The 20,341-nt window shown below is 37.3% G+C and overlaps 1 long non-coding RNA gene across 1 annotated transcript; it reads right to left on the reverse strand.

The window, feature by feature from the left end:
• Positions 1 to 17,315: 17,315 nt before the first annotated feature.
• Positions 17,316 to 19,910, reverse strand: LOC107748201 (uncharacterized). The gene is made up of 3 exons (XR_001640894.1): positions 19,895 to 19,910; positions 17,584 to 17,585; positions 17,316 to 17,401 (listed from the first exon to the last, which is right to left on the reverse strand). It is a non-coding gene; the product is annotated as an uncharacterized LOC107748201 (long non-coding RNA).
• Between the last annotated feature and the right edge of the window lie 431 nt (positions 19,911 to 20,341).

Below are 20,341 nucleotides of genomic sequence, written 5' to 3' on the forward strand. Positions count from 1 at the left end.
TTTGTTTGCGTGTGTATTCATGTGTGGGTAAGGCCATTTCTTAATTTATGCCAAGTGAATATTCAGAGCCTTAAGAGTGCTGTCTAAATGTCCCACTGCTGAACATTATGCCAATTACCATCTGCTGTTGGATCAAATCGTGTGCTGGTTGCTGAGATAAATGGATGATATCACATCTAAATGTTGTGGTTCAATTCATCATTTCAATGGCTCCTGAATTATCCATACATGCCCCGCAACATATATGACACCATCTGTGTATGAATTATTTTCACCGAGTATGGAGTGAAAGAGACCATAAAAGTCATCTATAATGTGAATGCACCAGTCTGTCCTAATAAATATCTAGTATAATTTCCTTGCCTTTCCTTCACACAGCCTGACACAGTTTTCATTCGTTCAAGCGGTATGATCAAACATGTGTCATAAATCCAATCCAACTTTAAACTAAAAAGTCTCAAAGAGGCATTTGTTAGACTTCAAATCCTCATTCAGCTCCATTTTCTTCTTGATCTATGCTTGTGCAATTTTTGTTCTGAAATGTAACGAATATTTTAGGGCTTTGTGAGTAACAGGGCTTAGTATTAGTCAATCAATCAATGTTTTTGACCCATAGATATAGAGTAAAAGCCACAACATTTTGAAATTGACTGAAATTTGGATTTAATTTAATCTTTACATTAAAATGCAGGAGATCATGTACGTACATACTGCATATACATAAATAATTTTTCAGCAAACCACCTGTTTGCCATAATATATTAAATAAATAAATAGGGATTTTTCAATGAAACACCATTTCACCATAATTAATTAATTAATTAATTAATTAACTAAATAAATAGTATGGCAAATAGGTAGTTCATTGAAAAATCCCTGGTTTGGAGAACACGGTTCATGGTTGGATACTGTACAGTCCATTCCGCTGGAGGTACGCTGCAGGCATGCTTTAAGTCACATTATTGTTGGGCTAATGAAGTCTATTCAAATTTGGTGTCTCCAGAGTGATTCTGAATGAAAGAGGCAAACAAAGGAGGTCAAATGTGACCTGCTAATAATTTGGCCCATAATGAGAATGTGAGGTCTATAATAAAGAAAACAGAAGCTCAGGCACTGCACGAACCCACTGGGGAAGGGGTCAGCAGTGCCGCAGACAAACTGAGGTGCTGTATAGAATAAAGTGTGTCAAAAGCAGCTAGCACGAGGAAGGTACCTGCTCATTCATTTATATTTAAAAAAAAAAGGCTAACTCACTTGTAACTTGTAACTCACTGAGCAAAATTTAGCAGCAGCACTTTCTCTTAAATAATGACTTTTGTGTTATCATATTAACCAGACGACTCTTAGACAACATTAATTCATAATGTTCTGTCATTGTTTTTCCCACTGTTTTCTAGTTTTATTTAAATTATTGTTCTGGGTCAATTACAAATTAAATGCGCTATAACCTCTTGATTTGAACGTGTCCACAAGTTAAAACTGGGGCAGCCATTCATTGTGTGTCCGTTACACATATGTTTGAGCAAGTCTTAAGCGGCTCACTGACAGATGAGAGCCGTGAGTGGGAGTTTAGAAGTGACAAGACAGATAGAGATGTGTGAAGGCAGCACCAGTGAGGAGTTAATCACAAGCACAGTGTGAGGGCAGACAGCTGAACATTGGCCAGCGGCTGCAGGGGGGATCCTCACTTCTTCCTCACTTCTTCCCTGGACTTGCTATCCTGAGTCTGCAACTATATGAATAGAGATGTTGCCAGAATCTGTCAGACCAGCAGGCCATTAGCGACCTGACCATAGACACAAGAAATCAAGTTCACATGCAAACACTGAATGCAAAGACACAATCAAATCATATTTATAATCTACATGAGAAAACAATTAAAGGGTTAGTTCACCCAAAAATGAAAATTAGCCCATGTTTTACTCACCCTCAAAGCATCCAAAGTGCCGTGTAAGGCACATTTTATTACGAATGCGCGTGCTTTATTTGACTACTTTTGGACTGTTGAACAAAAACACCTGCTTACTCCCATTCTAACGCTTGGAAGTGCCAGGATACTTTTTAATATAACTCTGATTGGATTCGTCTGAAAGAAGAAAGTCATATACATCTAGGATGCTTTGAGGGTGAGAAAAACATGTGCTAATTTTCATTTTTGGGTGAACTAACCCTTTAAATGGAAATGAAATACTAATACAGATATAAAAATATTTAGTTTGCATAATAGAGCTTTTATATGAAGTATCAGTATGAACATGAGTAAAAATCTTTTCGCTGAAATCGTTTGCTGTAGTATATCAACATCTGTGGCTGAAACACAAAATTGCAAGTTGCAAAGGAAGTGGTTCCTTTTTTTAATGTCAGCTCATCTATACAGATGTCCATGATCACCATATCTGACTGGAACTGACTAGCTTTAAAACTAAAAATAACATCTGGGCAAGTATGTAGCATATATGTGACCCTGGACAACAAAACCAGTCATAAGGGTCAATTTTTCGAAATTGAGGTTTATACATCATCTGAAAGATGAATAAATAACCATTCCATTGATGGCCGAGATACAACTATTTGAAAATCTAGAATCTGAGGGTGCAAAAAAATCCAAATATTGAGAAAATTGCCTTTAAAGTTGTCCAAATGAAGTTCTTAGCAATGCATATTACTAATCAAAAATTAAGTTTGGATATATTTACGGTAGGAAATTTACAAAATATCTTCATGGAATATGATCTTTACTTAATGTCTTAATGATTTTGGCATATTACTAATCAAAAATTAAGTTTGGATATATTTACGGTAGGAAATTTACAAAATATCTTCATGGAATATGATCTTTACTTAATGTCTTAATGATTTTGGCATATTACTAATCAAAAATTAAGTTTGGATATATTTACGGTAGGAAATTTACAAAATATCTTCATGGAATATGATCTTTACTTAATGTCTTAATGATTTTTGGCATAAAAGAAAAATCTATAATTTTGACCCATACAATGTATTTTTGGCTATTGCTACAAACATACCCCAGCGACTAAGACTGGTTTTGTGGTCCAGGGTCACATATGTTGATTTGACGCACTGAAAACCGTTCCCTTGCTCCATTTGTTGTTGTTATGTTTCTTTGAAACTTTTGCATGCATATGGGAAAATGTTCTTGAAAGCTTTTCAAATTACAAAAGAGCTAAAGTTTTCTTCTGCATGAAAGAATTTTTTCAAATGGATAAATATACTGTAGCTACTTAATGCAGTTTCAACCATTCTGCATTTGTGCTCAGAATAGAAAACAGTATCATCTGTGAATTCTCATATTTAGTATAGTAATCATTTATGTGCGACAGAATGCACAATAGGCTCTGATTAGCTTTCATTATTGGAATGTATTTGATTGAAGCATGTGTCCCCCCAGTTTTAAGAGAACACTTTCTCATATGCATAAGAACTCTTGTGGCTGCTAGTGTGTCACATCCAGTGTTGGGCAAGTTACTTCCAAAATGTAATACATTATTTATTACTAGTTACTGTCTTTTGAAAGTAATTAGTTACATTACAATATTACTGTCTCTGAATTGTAATGCGTTACACTACTTTTGAGTTACTTTCACCAAAATATCCACAGACTTATGACTAGGCATTCTAAAATGCTAAAATGTAGTTTATTGCTGCTCATTCTACACCCAGTGGAGGGTAATGTGGTAGGTCTAAATAGCATAACACCACTTAATTTAGAGTTAAAATATGTTGTTGTAACTTGCGTTACTGAGATTGTAACGAGTAATAATATTACCCAAATGTTATTAGTAATGCGTTATATTACTACGTTACAGCAAAAAGTAATATACTATTGTAATATTATTACTTTTGTAATGCGTTACTCCCAACTCTGGTCACATCTGCACCTGTGTGCCATCTGCGATCAATTTTTTGATGTGGAGTTTAGTGAGTAAAGCTTAGAGCTGGCAAGTAGAACGTTTGTGGTTCAGTTCACACAAAAATCAAGCAAGCTACCTGAGGTTGGCATCATAACATGGTAGGCCTTCTAATGCTATGTCTACACCAATCCAGATACATTTGAAAACATCTTTTTCTTTACGTTATGGCCTTCCGTCTGTAAGAAGACAGCATTTTTGTCCTGCAAAAACAAAGCTTTTTTTTTAAAATGCTTTTGCATTGTAGTGTAGACGGTTAAAATTGAGGTATTTGAAATCAGTTTAGTTATGGGGCACATATTGTAATGATAGATGTCTGTTTATACCAGTATGTGTCTGTTATGTGCACTTTCACCAAGTTGCTAAAGATATATGTTACTTTGTACAACCTTCATTGCTGAAAGGTAACAAAAAATTACTCACAATTGATGTACTGCAGCAAAACATAAGGGCAATTGCGTTTTAGACCATACATTGAATGGTGATCGAGTATGACCTGGATGCATTATAAGTGGTGAGAAATTTTGTTAATAAAATGATTGTGCCTGAAGATTAGCATGAGAACTTAATTACATCTGGTCTCTCGGTATCATCTCAGTGCTTTTTTTATGTTTTACTCATGCACAGTAAGTTGATTTTAGTGTTTTCTAAGGTGGACCAGTAGTGCAAAACACAACGAAATCTCCACAACTGAAACAAGCCGCAACACAATGAAATTAGCACAACACAAAGGAAACAAGCCACAACACAACAAAAACAAGCCGCAACACAACAAAATGATCACAACACAACGGAAACAAGTAGGGCTGGGTATCGAGTTCGATACTTTTTAGGCACCGACCGAATTGTGCAACACAATGAAATTAGAACAACACAACGGAAACAAGCCGCAACACAATGGAAACAAGTCGCTACAATGAAATTAGAACAACACAATGGAAACAAGCCGGAACACAATGGAAACAAGCTGCAACACAATGAAATTAGAACAACACAATGGAAACAAGCTGCAACAGAATGAAATTAGAACAACACAATGGAAACAAGCCGGAACACAATGGAAACAAACTGCAACACAATGAAATTAGAACAACACAATGGAAACAAGCTGCAACACAATGAAATTAGCATTGTGTTTCAAGCATCAAGCTCCAGTCAGGACTCATGCAAGAGGTGACAGCACCAACAGATCACTTTCTGTCCATTGCTGTCTGACAACAGTAGCAATTTCATGCTAAATGCTCCTCTCAGAAGAAACATTGGATTGTTTTTCATCAGCGGGTTGAGGCCTCTTTGAGAGCAGCCCAAAGGAGAGCAAAATACATCCAGAGAACAAATCTCATTGTAAATGCGCTGTGCACCCTCAGGAAAAAGAGTGAACTGAAGTTTGATCTGTACTCTCTGTAAAACCATTCCAGGGATATCCACTGTCCACATGATTGGAACATCAGACAGAATACTCACAAAGGGTCAAGCCTCCTGAAAAAAAGAACATTACTGAAATAGAGTGGATGAATCTAAATTAACAATTTGTGACATTGCCCCGGGGATTGGATTGGTCTGAACGATGCATATTCACAAGGAAACAGAAGTAATCAAAGTGAAAAAAGAAGCTGGAGGAACAGAAATGCTCATGAGGACAACAACAATCTCAAGCAAACAATAAAGCAGCGTAATGCAGGCCAAAACATTGAAAATAAAAGAGCAGAGCAGTGAAAAGCCTCCTTAAAACAACATCCACTGCAGCAAACGGAAGAACCATGCAAATACAACATTGTATAAATGCATAAAAGATTGTCTTAATAAACACATTCCAGTCTTTTGACTTATAATGTGAATGGCCTGTTGTTGCACTGCTTTTCATTTGGAAGCAATTACGTCCCGATCCATTAGTTCAATGTTTTTAGCCTGAGCAGGTGAGACCCTCCTAATCATCAGAGAAAAATGATCAACATCAATCAGGATGAGTTATGTGTCAGACTCATTTACTCTCATTTACTTCTCAGTCATTAGCATCAGCATATCAATGGGAGGATAATTGGTTTTCTGTTGATGGGGTTTTATGTCAAAGGACAAACAGAAGTGTACAATTAATTGATATTACAGAGTGATGTTCATTGCCAACATGCCACAAGAAAATTTATTTTCCTGTTGTTTGAGCAGGTCAGGTTTCTAATTTTCTAGGTGTGCTGTTAGTGTACCAATTATACAATGACTATATGGGGACTCACTATTTTAAAAGAATTTGAGCTTTTTTAAAGGAATTTGAAATGCCTGATAATTGATTAAATCTAAATGTAAATACAGTTTTCACAGGGTAATATCAGGTTTATCTGATTTGTTATGTTATTGTGTTATTCGGTTTCTTCCTTATATTTGCTATGATTTACTATGCCATAGCAATTTATCCTACTTGATCCAAGCCCTCTAGCAACTGTGACACTTGTTTGTTTGCATCTATTTATGACAGGTGAAATATTCCAAGGAAATATTCCAATATTCCTTTGGTAAACAGAGCACTGAGCTTTCAAACTCTGACTCTGAACTCTGTAAGAGATAAGCAATGAAAATAATTCTGCAGAGAGCAAGAGTGAATAAAAGCATGCCTGCCTAAAGTTCACCAGCTGAACATGCTGACAATGTCAGAGCAATATGAGATTACACAGTATAACAGCCTGGATTTTAGAGTGGGGAATAATATTTGAGTAATATTTGCAGCGCAATCAATGGGCTGATTGTTTAAAAATGTTCAGAGTGGGGATAAAAATACTGCAGAGACAGCAGTGACTTCATTCAAGTCAAAGAATTCATTTAATATTAAGAGATGTGCACGATGACCAATGAAATTGATTTTCAAGGAGGCCTTGTGATAACACCATCTGTTAGCATTTGCATTCTTCTCAATGGCAGCTTGTCATGAAACAAAACCAAAAGTTGATGGATATCTCTCTATCTCAGCTCCAGCTGCGTTCTCCATTCTGAGTTTAGCAAGCTGAATTTACATAAGAGATAAAAACAAGAATTTTTACTGTAATAGATAAGGCAACAAAGATCATGTTTTTCTTACTCCTATTGAGTTGGCTGTTGTCGGAAAAATAATGATTTCTTAAACTTCACCTGTCCCATATCTTGATTTCCCTATAAGAGATATTTTAATAGTAAACTTAAGAGGGATTTTTTTTTTTACTTTACTAACTTTGTTTAGAGTAGAGTGTTCGCATGAAAACTATCAAATTTCAGAACTTAATTGCTTATCTTCTAACTACATTTTGTCGACTCGACACATTTCTGCCGTGTCTGTTAGCCCCGCACATAAAACCCATTGGACCGAAATGCCGCTATTCATGCAGATTAAACATCAAACATGGATGAGAAGGGACTGATTGTAAACGTTAAAAATCGTATGTTAAATGACAAATTCCACAGGTTCCACAAGGCAAAACATAAACATGGCGAAGTATCACAAAAGTCAAGAAAATACAAGGTTTGGCTGTGTTTTGTGATTGATTGTGTTGCGGACCTGGTTAAGATGAAGTGGCTGTCAAAGAAACCGGTGTGATTTCTTAGTATATCTATTTCAGTGATGTCTGTCAGGTAGTTGGGACCTTTAATGCATTGTATTAAGAAATGGTTACAATCAAGAGTTTCAATAACCATTTATTTTAATATTCATTCTGCAGTGAAAACACATCATTATGAGTCCATGGTTACTGCATTCTAGTGAATTATCTGTATATTTATGTAGGCCTATATTTACATAGGTTATAGAAATAATCACTTTGCATTACCCAGGCCAGCACTTCATCTCATGTTGATATATTATGATTGTAAATCATTCCCTGGAGTGCCAGAGAACATGATTACAGCTGTCTTGTATTTAGTAGGACAAGTGGGTAAATGTTTGACACCTATAGCAGTAACGCTAATCATAGCTCGCTTCCGATGGAAGTTTAGATTCAGAACATATCATAATTACATCAGAAAGGTAACCACGGACATGTTATTAAATCTTTCTCCCACATGAACAGCCTAGCATGTCTATTCCTCCCTCGCAGATCAGCTTATCACAGAAACAGGCTTATGAGGAAAAGTGTGTGTAAACTGTCAAATTAATGTGATTCAAACAGATGTGGGAGGAGCCTTGAAACAGCTTGTGACAGCTTATTAATTTATTCCAAGTGGATCATGAAGAAAGTGCAAGTTGAACCTTTCCCCCTTCAAAATAAATATAATTAATTAATAAATGCATATAAGGAAATATATAATATAATATAATATAACATAGTTTGAGCAAACCTCTATCCACTTACTTATTTGCCCTGGATCCCAGAACGAATGTGCTGTTCTCAGTCAGTCTGGATGGGTCCCACTTTACAAACATCAACACACTTACGTTAATATAAACATTTCAGTATCAATTATTATGCTATTTTAACATATATATATATTTATATATATACTTTTTAAAAGGATGATCTATAGAGAGAGTATTATTAAAGACTTAATTTAGTTTTCTTCCCATGTAATTGTCAATAATGTAAAGGTATCTGTTATGAATACTGTAAAACCCAGACCAAGAAGAGCAGTTTTATAATGTCATGAAATAAACCCAAAAGATTGTCGACTACAGCTCTGCATTTCACACAGTTCCAGAACAGTTGGTGTCTTCATGCTGGGTTCTGAATCTTGAGTTCAGTCACAGCTCAGCGACTAGAGGAAATCTCTGCAGCCTCACCAACTGTTCTCCTGCTCTGCAGTCAAAGATCTGAGGTTTATAGTTGTAAGTGGATGTGCAAATAAAATGAACATTTGAAAAGACAAGTAGTTGTGAAGCAGACACAAAAGAATAAAAAACATTTACATGCCCCTTTATTATTTTTGAATGCCCATGGGACCATTGGGTTGTTTTTAACCCTATAATACATAATAGGCTATTGTTTTTTCTTGCTCTGTGTTTTGAGTGACTCTTATTGTGAGTTACATGGATTCGTCAGCAAGTTTGTGATAACTGCCTGCATTAAAGATAGAGTAAGTGAAATTCATTCCACCGATTTGTTATTAAAGCCAAGTATGAATCTCGTCCAGTTACTGTTTTTAAGCATTTTACATTTATTCCAATATAATAACTCAAGGCAGTAACAACTTAAACAATATATTGTATTTGTGAACTTATGTTCAGCTATTCATTTTAATAGTTAACTTTTAAGTATTTTTGAATTTTTCGGATCATCAGTCATAAAAGGTAAATATTGGTCACAGACACAGGGATTTACCTTAAATTTCACCAAGCTGTGTTTTCAGGCTATTTCAAGTATTATTTTGACGTGACAAAGTGGTTATATCTAAGTGTGTGAGTTGTTTACTTATATTTAAAATTAGTCTTCCCATTAACTCCATTATATTGTTAATTCAGACTGATTCGTGAATGCTCACGAACACAATAGGCAAAATTTATCGCATGAACCAATCACGGCTGATCATAACTAGTCATATTCAATCATATCGCAACGGAGGCATTGCCTCCTCTCCCGTGACTTTTCCCCATTCATTCTCAATCACCCCCACCAAACTCACGGCATGCTTTAGGGGGTCTGTTGACAGAGATGGGGTACTTGGACTCGGGACTCGGGACTCGGACTCGGACTGCAATTGTGAATGAATTGGACTTGGACAGACTCGGGTGGACTCGGACTTGGATATTTTGGACGCAGAAATTTTTCAGAGTTCAGACGAATCCATGTCATATGTAATATAAAATAAAAAAAAGTAACAACATAAAATTAATATAAAAAGACATTAATAAACATCTCCCACTTAAACTCAATTGATTAAAAACTAAGACTCAACAAGGTGGACTCGGACCCAACACACTGTCTGTTAAAACTCAGTGGGCTCAGGGGAGGCGAGAGAGACGCAGACTCTCGCTGTAACTTTTCCTGCTGGTGTCGCTGTTGGACATAGTCAAAAGTGTTGATTTATACACTTTTTAATGTTATATTTTGTAAGATTTGCCTTGTTTTATTTTTGTATTACGAATATTTTTCTCATTCAGTTTTTTTGAGGAGGCTCTGCCTCCCTTTCCTCCTCGGAGGAAATGCCCCTGCTATGTTTGTAGTGCAGCTAACTAGGCTACTCTAAAAGGATGATTTTTTTTTATTTTTTAAAGATGGTATAAAAGTCCCTTAACTCAAACTGCCTTGATAATTGGTATCTGCATTATGATAATCAATCTTACTTATGTTTCCAACTAGGTGAACAATAGAACTATAAAATCTCTACCTTAAACAGTTCATCTCCCCTCACTTAAATATACTCACTAATAACACATTACTGCTCCAGCAAATTACAATTAAGAAGACAAATTGCACCTGTCTAATACAGCAATCTTCAGTGTTTGCAGTGAAGTATAGAATAATTATATGGGGAGTATAAGTATAAATGTTTTTGCTGGTGCCATTGTGCTACAGCTTATTTAAGTAGCAGGTGTGAAATGCATGAGTGTGGGTCTGCTGTGTGAAGACCATTAAGAGCTCTAAACACATCCCTGAGTGGTTCTTAAAGTCTTAAGTCCTCGGCTTTAACTCATGATGCTGTTTACTGTGACAAGGTCTTTTACTGGTGACACACCTGTTTTTCCAGACTGGAGGGGAATGGTTTGCTGAACAGTTCATCTGTTAGCTGTGTTTAGTGGCTGACTGTCATTGACTGAGCATTCTGTCTCAGTGATGTTTAATTAAATGTCCTAAATATTAAAACCTGAGAAAGAGAGGAGAAAATCTGCAGTTTTTCTTTACTAACTGAGTGAGCTTATAAATGTAATCATTTTCAAATTAAGCAGTTTGCTTACATTCAGACTGGCACTTAAGATGCTTCACACCATTGAATGTCTTTTGGTTCTCACATGTGTTGTAACAGGTTTGCTAAATTTGAATATCCAGAATCACAAATAACATTTGAAAGCAAAAAAGTCTGCTCCTCACACAAAGCTATTGTATGGCTGGAGAACGCTTGGAATAGGAAGCACAAGTTGTATGGACAGCTTTTATGTTTTGTTTTTTTCTGCATTTGTTGTTTGAGGAAAAAATCAGTTTGTGCAGTTTGAAAAAAAAAAAAAGTAAAAAAAAAAGTGAGAAAATTATTTAAAGTTAATTTCCAATTAACATTCAAAATTGTGTATGTGATGAATATCTTACTTCACAGCCTTTGATTAACTGTTTTCTTTAGGTTTGAAGGTGTGTAATTTTTCATTTTTAGAATCTGACGGCTGTTTAGCTCCTGTGGTATTATGGGATGGAAAAGTGCCTGCTGCTTTTAGAATCTCAGCAAAAGTATTACATCATTTGGGATTATTGCTTACTGCATCATGTATACTGCATATTCACTTTTTGGATACTTGCACTTATTCATATGCATTTTTAGTCATCTTTTGACTTAAATGATATGCAGATATTATGGGAAATTTATAGTACTGAATGTATGTAGTAGCAAAGAGTACACAGTTCATCCCAGCTGTTCATCAACTGTGAGTTTGCCAAAACATTGTATTTGTGATTAATTGAGACTTTTTTCAAATTAGGCTGAATCGCAGGAGCAGCAATTAAATTTGAGTAGAAACTTTCTGTTGGCCGACTGCCAGCAATGTTCTCCTACTCAACTGCTGAGTTGCTATGGAAACTGCTCTCCTCTCTTTTCCCCTTTTCTATCCCTCTTACCTTCTTTTTTATTCCATTATGGTGTCTTTTTACCCATATCTTCCACTTAAAAAAAGCAAAGAAAAGAATACTGGTTGGGATTGGTGGCACAGGCTGTGTACAGAACAGGAAGAGTGGAATGAATCTTTATACTGCCCGTTCCAAAGGCCACGTCATTGGCCTGGCTGTTCTGAGCTGATCTCGTCTCCATTCTCCAGAAGCCGTTGTTGTCACTGACAAGGTGAAAACCACTTGGGGAGCTCTGACATTTCTGCATACAATCACCAGACTAGTGCTGGAAATGTCCCTTCAAACCCACACAATGGAAAGCTCTTGACATTTTGTATTTACGTTCTGCATAATCTATCAAAAGTCATTTCAACAAGACCCAGCAATGCAGTTCTCACTGGGAGTTAAAATGACAAAGAGAGTCAGAATACAAGTGGTCTTTTGTCACCTTGCATTTTGCTATGCATAAAATCTGTAATCCCTAAAAATAACCAGACCAACTTATGTTTCACCCCATGTGTTTCCATGCTTACTCCTAATTGTAAATATAACTAGTTTGTAAATCATCCCACACTATTTGTGCAACAGACATAAGTTTGTTGAGGAAACGTATAATGTAAACCCCTTCACCATGAAAGAAGGATTTTGCAAGCGGTGTACATTATCCTGCTACACGGATGCTCACCAAATAAATAAATATGTGGACATTAAATGTGGATTTTAGTTGAAATTATTTGATCATTTTAACTGTATATTTTTCTTAAATCTTCCACTAGTTCACAATGAAGCCTACAAAATGAAGTAAGACGAACACTGCAACAATATTAACAGTAATAATAATAGCCTACTGCAGGGGTGTCCAGTCTTGCTTCTGGAGGACTGCAGATTTTGGTGCCAACCTGCCAAAAACACAGTTGCCTGGAAGTTTCTAGTAATCCTGAAGAGCTTGATTAGCTGATTCCGGTGTGTTTAATTATGTTTGGAGTTGTCCTGTTCTGAGTTCAACTGTAGATTTCAGTTGGACACCAATGGCCTGCTAAGATCCTGAGAAGGGATGTCATTTTCACTACAGTCGATAGCTGCGATGCAGGGTGGCACCAGTTGCATTTGTATGCAAGCAATCGCGATTCTGCAATGTGATACAGGAGACAAAAGAAGTGGTCTAAATCTGAATCAGTTACCTACGAATGTGCGAACTTTACAACATTTCAGAAAGAATTTTCTAAAGCTTTTAGGAAGGGTTTTCTGCTTAAGGTTTTCCACACAATTAATGTAAAGAGTTAGCTCCTGCGTACCTAACTAGTCTTCTACCACGCTACAATCCATCACGCTCCCTAAGGTCGCAAAACTCTGGACTAAGTCCACTAAAGGAGGTAGAGCTTTTTCGCATTTGGCTCCCAGTACATTAACTGACAGTCACCACTGATAAGCTACCACTAAATATTGTAGAAACGTAATTTGCTGTAACGTTGTATCGTGAAAAGCGCTATACAAATAAACTTGAATTGAATTGAATTGAATTAAAGAACGATAAGTTATTTCATGTCAAATGTTTACTCTCAATTTATAAGTGTGAAAATGAATGTGTGATACACCACTCTCTCCTATCACACCTACAGCAAAATGAATGCTGTGAGCTGAATTTATCTCAGAGGACTCGCTACAGCTTCACGCATTTAGATTTTCCTGCATGTGTATTGATTAATTCATACAAAGGCTTCTCCTAATAACTGTTTTATGACAGTGCAGTTGTATGTTATTTGTACATTCCGGTGTTTCTGAAGCAGAGACAAATGAATAAATAACAACTATAATAATAAATTACAACTGGAAATAACAAGGTCAATATAAATTCAGCTCAATTTCTAAAGTGGAATCGTGGTAGGGTAGAAGTATATGTGATTCATCATGCAGGTTACATATTATTTTTCCTGCTCACATTTTAAGAACTTTAACAGCATGTGGGATATGGTCTTCTGTTTGTTTATCTACATCCTGCCATGTCTTTTCCAATAATTCAACAAATATAATAAAAACATATCAAGACAAATAAAAAGAAATATATAAATTATGGTCAAAAGTATGTGTCCCCATTTAACTGGATTTTGCTAAGTCAGATACACCTATAGTAAATAAAGTAATGTGTAACTTATTTTATAGCATGACAACGCCTCTGTGCATTTTCAACATCTTTCTTCATTAACAAGGGATTTGTTACTGAAATAAGATCTCATGGGTAAGGTGCTAAGGTACTGTGTGATAATGTTCCACAGCACCATCTGTTACACCACTCGCTTTGTTTTAAAATATTTGCAATATTTATTGAAAAAGTGAACTTGCTAGGTTGTTTCGATGGAATAAGAAAGCAAATGTTGCCATATATTGTTTTTAAAGGGGTCATCGGATGCTAAATTCACTTTACATGTTGTTTGAACATAAATGTGTGTTGGAAGTATGTGTACACATCCACCCTATAATGATAAAAATCCCTATTTTAAAATCCCCTGTCTCAAATCAGGCTGTTCTGAGAGTCCTGTCAGAATGACGTAGTTCTGCACAGGCCGCTCCCACGATAGTTGATTGACAAGGCCGTCTTACATTTAGACCCACCCTGAGTGAGCTGTGAGCTGTCCGCCATTGTGTCGACTCTGGTGCAGGGGAAGACAAGAATGTCTCCGATTAAGCAATTGAGGTGTTTTGTTGTTGGATGTAATAATGAACATAGCAGTCTTCATTTAGTCCCGACATCTGAGCCGCTGAAGACGCAGAGGATTAACGTTAACCTTACTTTTGTTTTTGAAGGGAATGCGTCCCCGATCTGCCTAAACGCATCTATGTTCGTGCGAATCATTCATTTTTACCTAAGTATGTTATAGACTTTTCATTAAGACCCTAAAGAATCATAGCAACTTGTGGAAAATGGGCATCCGATGACCCCTTTAAATACAAATACTTTGATATAGCCTTTCCCTTCTCAAGGAAAGAAATATGACATCAAGTCATGAAACACGTATATCAAAGCACACTTAATTTTCAAGATAAGAGAGAATGACGTCAACTTCTTGATAGCAATGAACCTGCCTTTGTAATAACAATAGATGTTCTCACTCTCTCTCTCTCTGTCACTTTTCTCTCTCATGTCTTATGTTCCTCTATATAAAAAAGATGGACAAATTGAAAAAATCATAATCACTGAAAATACATTTAAAGCAGCATTCAAAAGTCTGAGATCAATAGTGCTGCTGTTCTAATTATTATTGTAATATTTTGTATTTCTTAGTATTTGATGTGTTTAATGACAGCAGTACTCAAGCTGCATGAACTCCACAAATTTGTTTAAAAGCTGATGTTTAAAAAAAAAAAAAAACAGTCTTATTATTTCCATTACTTTTGGACCCAACTGTATATTCTCTATACATGATATTATGCAAATAGAACATGATCCAACACTACAGAGAATTATTCCATTGAATGACTTCATCAGGCCTGTTGACTCATGTTTTAATTGTATTATAATCTGTTAAACTGCCAAGTCAGACTTCAAAACTGGGCTTTTCCCTCTCTGCAGTAAATTCCCCACATGCTCCTCTGTCATATTCAAATCTATGCTAATAGCACATTATACCCAATAAGAAAGCAGTCAGAGTGCCCCATTACCGTACACAGTAGTCACTGCCAATTTCCTTTAATTAGCACTTGAAAATGAAGCTATAACGATGAGAACGAGTGTTTTATTATAAGAAGCATCAGTGGGAATTGAGTCTCAGTTGAATCATGCATCATACGCCGGTTTACCTGAGGCTGTGTTACGTGTGCCTCAACCATCGACACAAAAACATACTGCATGATAAATACATAAATGTATCTTCGAACAGTCTGTTTTAGCATGATTTTTAATGATACTTAAAACATTTACAAACGTATTTAAGCTTATCGTGAGTGATCTGATGAATTACTGTTCATGTACAATGCTAAGTGTCCTAAATTAAGGACAGTACCTAAATTACTCCCTCAGGAGTCTGCTGCTTTGGGGGAGAGTCTGTAAAATGTATAGTACGTGATTGTCTGTGGTTTATGATGGATTTTAGTTGTCATAATCAGTGGAAAAACACAAACTTTATTTCTGTTTTAATTTTAATAACTGAACATTAATAATTGAACATTATTTACAACATTATTACCTGTAACCCACAGATATCCTCGAGATTTCTTGTACCACAGATATCCTCGAGATTTCTTGTACCAGGTTTTTTCCCTCAAAGACACAACACCTGCTGACTTTCATATTATGAATCACCAAGGGCCACAGATTCAGCTAAAAATCATCTTTTATTGTTCTACCAAAGAAAGAAAGTCACCTACATCTTGGATGGCCTGAGGGTGAGTAAATCAACAGCTAATTTATATTTTTGGGTGAACTATTCCTTTAAAGGGGTCATTTGATGTTGCTAAAAAGAACATTATTTTGTGTATTTGGTGTAATGAAATGTGTTTATGTGGTTTAAGGTTAAAAAAACACATTATTTTCCACATACTGTACATTATTTTTTCTCCTCTATGCCCCGACTTTCTGAAACGCGTCGATTTGATGCCTTGTCCCAGCTGGAGCAACGAGACAAAAACATTAAAACCCATAAACGAGGCATTTGTTGCATCCAGTGGGGACATAAGTACGGATTATAATGACTTATACTGTCTTTTTACACGTTGCATTGCATCTCGCCGCGTAAACATAAAACCATGTCTGCATTTGTGATCGGAGAAATGACAAACAACAAGCGTTACTCTACACTGCCCAAAACTCGCGTTTGAATCATCAGTGGCAAATCCTTTAAATATGAAAACGTACTTACAGTCTGTGAGTCAGCGGTGAAAACGGTGAAAGCCGATCCGGTGATCCACAGCGCAAAGTTGTTGTATTTCCTCAGCGACCAGCACGGATCAGCTCCAAGCATGACGAAGCGGATATCGTCCTCTTTTGGAAGGCCAAACAAAGTAGTTTCGGTTTTACAACGACACACACAGCGTCTTCACGACATGGCGGCTGCAACAATACTTACAGCGAGAATAAAAGTTACGCCTTTCTTTGCTTGAACATTTGGGCGGCGTTATGCAAATCTTCCCAGACAGTGACGTAGACATGTGGGGGCGTGTTAGAACGAGTCGTTTTAGGTAGGCGTGGTTGACTCTTAACTTTTATAAAGAATATCTCTTTGGATTTGAGACTTTAGTCTTTGCAACTTTACAGATCTTCTTTATGCACCAAGAGTTTGTAATACTCCAAAGAGAAAGGAAAAATTGAAATCGCATCATATGACCCTTTTAAAGGTTCCTCTTTCTGATGTTCTCTTCATGAACAGATGACTGTTATAAGTGGATTCTTTTTAGTAAATCAAAAATACTAAGCATGACATCATAGTCTGGTTCATGAACAAATGATTGTTATGAGGTAGTTTTAGTGAATCAAAAACATGCATTGTGACCCGATTCACAAACAAAAAATGACACTTATTTAGACATTCCACTTAGACATTCTGTTGACTAAGTAACTTTTCAAGTACATGTCAATGAAGGAGCCGTTTCTTTTAATGGACATTTTAAAAAGATGGTGACTGGGTTGAATTCCTAAGATAAAATGAACTGAAATATGCCCAAATGAATATGCGAAAATTCTTTCCATCAGGTCCTCATTTATTCTGGATAACACAAACGAATATATATGAGGACTCGTGCAGCATATAAACCAGCGTGCGGCAGCAATGCACGACGCTGAGAAAGAGAAAATTACAGATATTAAAAAGAAACTTAAGTAAAGAAAAATAATCAATGAAACATCTGAGTGTGCATCACATAGGGTCTTTAGATCACAATCATACAGATATATCATGTGAATTCATCTGTTACATGAAATACGGCCCTAATTGAATCACTGCAAAACTTGTGCGACCTACCGCTGTGACGTCTCATGCAGACTGGGCTGTGTTGACCCTGGTGTCCAGCTTCATCATGTACTCCCTTAAGCACTTTATCTCGAAGGGCAGCAGGCACAATAAACTGAAAAGTCTTATTCTTTGTGACGACATCCTTGGACACACGATATAATAAGCCCATTCTGACTGACAGTTTGTTCCAGTGCCTCAGAAACTGAAGCACGCTAGGTGATTCCTTGCTCCGCTCCCTCCTAGATGGCCTACGCTTGCGCTCCACAAAATAAAACACTCTGCTCAGAACAGGATCAGCATGTTGTAATTCTATCAGCTCCTGCCTTGACAATACTGGATGATCCAATAGCGGAGATGGAATTATCGACCCAATCAACTGTGGCAGCGGGTAAGCATATGGTCGAACATGATTTTCCTGTTGCTTACTGCTGTTCAAAATGGCAGAAACGTCCTCCTGAGAGACAAAAGATTTCTCAGAGAAAACAACATGATTCACTTCAATATCTGAACACAGCTTTTCTTGTGCTTGTTTCTCAAAGGGTGACATGACCAGCGGAACACATCTTGGACATTCTCTGGATTCACTACTTGAGACTCCTCCAAAAGAGCACCATAGGGCACTCTGGTAAGTCGGTGGAACACACTGGGTCGCACAAACGGTTCACGGCTAAGGGCATCTGCAACTACATTCTTAGGCCCAGGGATGTATTTGATGTCGAAATTATATGGAGCAAGCTTTGCGACCCATCTCTGTTCGCACGCATCCAACTTGGGCTTCGTAAGAATGTAGGTCAGTGGGTTGTTGTCTGTCCACACAGAGAACTGCTGACCCCTGAGCCAGTGACTAAATTTGTCACAGACTGCCCATTTGAGGGCAAAAAACTCTAGCCTGTGTGCTGGATATTTAGATTGGGCATAATTAAGTGACTTGCTAGCAAAGGCTATGGGGCGAGCAACTTCTCCACCCACCCCTACCTGAGAAAGCACCGCACCAAGTCCATTACTAGAAGCGTCAACAGACAGCAGGAAGGATTTACCAAAATCTGGGTGAGCCAAAACAACCCTTTCCAGCAAAGCTTGTTTCAGGGCATTAAATGCATCTCTACATTCCTGTGTCCAGTCTGAAGATGTAAGTTTTCTGCCTGCCATCGCACATCTTTGTCCTTTTCCATGCCTCGGTTTCTTCATGCCTGATGTTAATGCAAAAAGGGGTTTACCAATGTGAGAACAGCCTTCAATATACTGCTGGTAGAAAACCACCATCCCCAAGAATGACCTTATTTTTGTCTGTGATGGAATATCAGAGCCATCTTCCATAAGATCCTGTTCTGTGATGTCAACAATCGCTCTGACCTTATCAGGATCTGTAGCTACGCCTTCACTACTCACAATGTGTCCAAGAAATTTAACGGAAGGTTTCATAAAATGACACTTCTTTTGAGACAGTTTCAAATTGTGAGCCTGAAGTCTCTGGAAAACCATGTCCAGTCGTTCCAAAGCAAGCTGTTCATCGGGGGCGAAAACGAGGATGTCATCGAGATAACACCGCATGCTCATAAAGTTCTGATCGCCAAATATGTTCATCATCATCCTCATGAACGTCGCAGGGCTATTGCATAGCCCCTGAGGAAGCCTGTTATACTCGTAGAGACCAAATGGCGTAGTAAAAGCTGTGAATCTTCATCCTCATGCACCTCCACATTATAATAACCTGATGTTAAGTCCATTGTGGAAAAGAATGCGTTACCGCCCAGAGCTGCAAGCGCATCCGCTTGGTGCGGAAGAGGATGTGCATCTTTAACGGTGCGCGCATTTAGCCAGTGGAAGTCTGTGCACAGCCTCAGATCACCATTCCTCTTCCAGACTAACACCAGAGGTGACGAATAATCACTCGCTGACTTTCTGATTATGTCGCGCTCCTCCATGTCATCCAGGGCCTCACGCAGTTTCTCATAGTGCATGTAGGGTTGTCTCTCCATCTCGCACAGTTTACTACTGCAATTTGCCGATCTTTCAGTGTTCACTTCATTAAATTGCAGATCTTTCACCTGTTGAAATGACATATCAAGACAGTCAACATCAAAATCTTCAAGCGCCATGCAGGTGTAAACATCAGCCAGTTTGCAGTTGCGTCTTAGACAGATAGGCTTGTTCGATGGGTTGATAACTTAAAGAAAAGTTAAGAAAAATAATCAATGAAACATCTGAGTGTGCATCACATAGGGTCTTTAGATCACAATCATACAGATATATCATGTGAATTCATCTGTTACATGAAATACGGCCCTAATTGAATCACTGCAAAACTTGTGCGACCTACCGCTGTGACGTCTCATGCAGACTGGGGAAGCAGCAAAGTGCACCAACCCCCCAAGTCAGCATGGCGGCAGGAAACCCCAAATATGGTCATGGCAAGTGGAATCACAAAATTCCTAAATACACACCTGCTACATTTACACCGGTCAAAAGCTGTTACTGGAACATTATTTAGGTACTATTTAGGTACATTTAGGTACTAAAATGTACCTTTAAGTTGGGCCTAATATTTGACCCCTTAAGGAGTATATAAGTAACAAAGGTGTACCTTTTAAAAGAATACTGGCCCAGGGACAGCTTTTCTACCATTTTCTCTTAGAGTGTAATCCAAATCAAATTGAGGGGTGCAAAAAGGTTTTTAGGGCATCTATGAGGTAAGTATAAGGCAAAAAGATTTCACCTGTTCAAAGTCACAACACATGAAATACAGCTTGGACTGATGCCCAGTAGA

The sequence above is a fragment of the Sinocyclocheilus rhinocerous genome, unplaced genomic scaffold (assembly GCF_001515625.1).
Source record: "Sinocyclocheilus rhinocerous isolate Xijiao unplaced genomic scaffold, SAMN03320098_v1.1 scaffold289, whole genome shotgun sequence".
Classification (NCBI taxonomy): domain Eukaryota; kingdom Metazoa; phylum Chordata; class Actinopteri; order Cypriniformes; family Cyprinidae; genus Sinocyclocheilus; species Sinocyclocheilus rhinocerous.